Genomic DNA, 4421 nt, shown 5'->3' with positions numbered 1-4421 from the left:
AACACAATTTGTTGTGGGCGTAGATGTTATCAACTTTCTTGCCGCTACTAGTCTTATTTTGCTTCAGCAGTATTGTGGGATGAAGCGGCCCGGACCAACCTTACATGTACGCTTACGTGAGACCGGTTCCACCGACTGACATGCACTAGTTGCATAAGGTGGCTGGCGGGTGTCTGTCTCTCCCACTTTAGTTGGAGCGGATTCGATGAAAAGGGTCCTTATGAAGGGTAAATAGAAGTTAACAAATCACGTTGTGGCTTTCACATAGGTAAGAAAACGTTCTTGCTGGAACCGCATTGCAGCCACGTAAAACTTGCAACAACAATTAGAGGACGTCTAACTTGTTTTTGCAGCAAGTGTTTTGTGATGTGATATGGCCAAAGTTGTGATGAATGATGAATGATATATATGTGATGTATGAGATGTTCATGCTATTGTAATAGGAATCACGACTTGCATGTCGATGAGTATGACAACCGGCAGGAGCCATAGGAGTTGCCTTTATTTTTTGTATGACCTGCGTGTCATTGAGAAACGCCATGTAAATTACTTTACTTTATTGCTAAATGTGTTAGCCATAGTAGTAGAAGTAATAGTTGGCGAGCAACTTCTTGGAGACACGATGATGGAGATCATGATGATGGAGATCATGGTGTCATGCCGGTGACAAGATGATCATGGAGCCCCAAGATGGAGATCAAAGGAGCTATGTGATATTGGCCATATCATGTCACTATTATTATTTGATTCATGTGATGTTTATCATGTTTTTGCATCTTTTTTACTTAGAACGATGGTAGTAAATAAGATGATCCCTCATAATAATTTCAAGAAAGTGTTCCCCCTAATTGTGCACCGTTGCGACAGTTTGTTGTTTCGAAGCACCACGTGATGATCGGGTGTGATAGATTCCAACGTTCACATACTATGGGTGTAAGACAGATTTACACATGCAACCAATTAGGTTGACTTGACGAGCCTAGCATGTACACACATGGCCTCGGAACACAGAAGACCGAAAGTTCGAGCATGAGTCGTATAGAAGATACGATCAACATGAAGATGTTCACCGATGTTGACTAGTCTGTCTCACGTGATGATCGGACACGGCCTAGTTAACTCGGATCATGTTATACTTAGATGACTGGAGGGATGTCTATCTGAGTGGGAGTTCACTAAATAATTTGATTAGATGAACTTAATTATCATGAACTTAGTCTAAAATCTTTACAACATGTATTGTAGATCAAATGGCCAACGTTGTCCTCAACTTCAACGCGTTCCTAGAGAAAACCAAGCTGAAAGACGATGGCAGCAACTATATGGACTGGGTCCGGAACCTGAGGATCATCCTCATAGCTGCCAAGAAAGATTATGTCCTACAAGCACCGCTAGGTGAAGCACCTATTCTCCCTGCAGAACAAGACGTTATGAATGCTTGGCAGACACGTACCGATGATTACTCCCTCGTTCAGTGCGGCATGCTTTACAGCTTAGAACCGGGGCTCCAAAAATGTTTTGAGAGACACGGAGCATATGAGATGTTCGAAGAGCTGAAAATGGTTTTTCAAGCTCATGCCCGGGTCGAGAGATATGAAGTCTCTGACAAGTTCTTCAGCTGTAAGATGGAGGAAAACAGTTCTGTCAGTGAGCACATACTCACTATGTCTGGGTTACATAAACGCTTGACTCAGCTGGGAGTTAATCTCCCGGATGACACGGTCATTGACAGAATCCTTCAGTCGCTTCCACCGAGCTACAAGAGCTTTGTGATGAACTTCAATATGCAGGGGATGGAAAAGACCATTCCTGAAGTATTTGCAATGCTGAAATCAGCAGAGGTAGAAGTCAAAAAGGAACATCAAGTGTTGATGGTGAATAAAACCACTAAGTTCAAGAAAGGCAAGGGCAAGAAGAACTTCAAGAAGGACGGCAAGGGAGTTGCCGCACCCGGCAAGCAAGCTACCGGGAAGAAGCCAAAGAATGGACCCAAGCCCGAGACTGAGTGCTTTTATTGCAAGGAAAGTGGTCACTGGAAGCGGAACTGCCCCAAATACTTAGCGGACAAGAAGGCCGGCAAAACGAAAGGTATATGTGATATACATGTAATTGATGTGTACCTTACCAGTACTCGTAATAGCTCCTGGGTATTTGATACCGATGCAGTTGCTCATATTTGTAACTCAAAGCAGGAGCTGTGGAATAAGCGGAGACTGGCGAAGGACGAGGTGACGATGCACGTCGGGAACGGTTCCAAGGTCGATGTGATCGCCGTCGGCACGCTACCTCTACATTTACCTACGGGATTAGTTTTGAACCTCAATAATTGTTATTTAGTGCCAAGTTTGAGCATGAACATTGTATCAGGATCTCGTTTAATACGAGATGGCTACTCATTTAAATCCGAGAATAATGGTTGTTCTATTTATATGAGAGATATGTTTTATGGTCATGCTCCGATGGTGAATGGTTTATTCTTAATGAATCTCGAGCATAATGCTACACATATTCATAGTGTGAGTACCAAAAGATGTAAGGTTGATAATGATAGTCCCACATACTTGTGGCACTGCCGCCTTGGTCACATAGGTGTCAAGCGCATGAAGAAGCTCCATGCAGATGGACTTTTAGAGTCTCTTGATTACGAATCATTTGACATGTGCGAACCATGCCTCATGGGTAAAATGACCAAGACTCCGTTCTTAGGAACAATGGAGCGAGCAACCAACTTATTGGAAATCATACATACTGATGTGTGCGGTCCAATGAGTGTTGAGGCTCGCGGTGGCTTTCATTATGTTCTCACCCTCACTGATGACTTGAGTAGATATGGGTATGTCTATTTAATGAAACACAAGTCTGAGACCTTTGAAAAGTTCAAGGAATTTCAGAGTGAGGTTGAGAATCAACGTGACAGGAAAATCAAGTTCTTGCGATCAGATCATGGAGGAGAATACTTGAGTCATGAGTTTGGCACACACTTAAGAAAATGTGGAATAGTTTCACAACTGACGCCGCCTGGAACACCTCAGCGTAATGGTGTGTCCGAACATCGTAATCACACTCTAATAGATATGGTGCGATCTATGATGTCTCTTACCGATTTACCACTATCTTTTTGGGGCTATGCTTTAGAGACTGCCGCATTTACTTTAAATAGGGCTCCGTTGAAATCCGTTGAGACGACACCATATGAATTATGGTTTGGAAAGAAACCTAAGCTGTTGTTTCTAAAAGTTTGGGGATGCGATGCTTATGTCAAGAAACTTCAACCTGAAAAGCTCGAACCCAAGTCGGAAAAATATGTCTTCATAGGATACCCTAAAGAAACTATTGGGTATACCTTCTACCTCAGATCCGAAGGCAAGATCTTTGTTGCCAAGAATGGATCCTTTCTAGAGAAGGAGTTTCTCTTGAAAGAAGTAAGTGGGAGGAAAGTAGAACTTGATGAAGTATTACCTCTTGAACCGGAAAATGGCGCAACTCAAGAAAATGTTCCTGAGGTGCCTGCACCGACTAGAGAGGAAGTTAATGATGATGATCATGAAACTACAGATCAAGTTGCTACTGAACTTCGTAGGTCCACAAGGACACGTTCCGCTCCAGAGTGGTACGGCAACCCTGTCTTGGAAATCATGTTGTTAGACAACGGTGAACCTTCGAACTATGAAGAAGCGATGGCGGGCCCAAATTCCGACAAATGGCTGGAAGCCATGAAATCCGAGATAGGATCCATGTATGAAAAGAAATATGGACTTTGACTGACCCCCCCCCCCCCCGTTGAGCGGCAAGCCAAAGAAAATAAATGGATCTTTAAGAAGAAGACAGACGCGGATGGTAATGTGACCATCTATAAAGCTCGGCTTGTCGCTAAGGGTTATCGACAAGTTCAAGGGGTTGACTACGATGAGACTTTCTCACCGGTAGCGAAGCTGAAGTCCGTCCGAATCATGTTAGCAATTGCCGCATTCTATGATTATGAGATATGGCAAATGGACGTCAAAACGGCATTCCTTAATGGTTTCCTTAAGGAAGAATTGTATATGATGCAGCCGGAAGGTTTTGTCGATCCTAAGAATGCTGACAAGGTGTGCAAGCTCCAACGCTCGATTTATGGGCTGGTGCAAGCATCTCGGAGTTGGAACATTCGCTTTAATGAGATGATCAAAGCGTTTGGGTTTATGCAGACTTATGGAGAAGCCTGCGTTTACAAGAAAGTGAGTGGGAGCTCTGTAGCATTTCTCATATTATATGTAGATGACATACTTTTGATGGGAAATGATATAGAGCTTTTGGATAGCATTAAGGCCTACTTGAATAAGAGTTTTTCAATGAAGGACCTTGGAGAAGCTGCTTATATATTAGGCATCAAGATCTATAGAGATAGATCAAGATGCCTCATAGGTCTTTCACAAAGCACA

The sequence above is a fragment of the Triticum dicoccoides genome, chromosome 1A (genome assembly GCF_002162155.2).
Source record: "Triticum dicoccoides isolate Atlit2015 ecotype Zavitan chromosome 1A, WEW_v2.0, whole genome shotgun sequence".
Classification (NCBI taxonomy): domain Eukaryota; kingdom Viridiplantae; phylum Streptophyta; class Magnoliopsida; order Poales; family Poaceae; genus Triticum; species Triticum dicoccoides.
The sequence above is the reverse complement of the archived record's forward strand: the minus strand, read 5'-3'. Positions refer to the sequence as shown.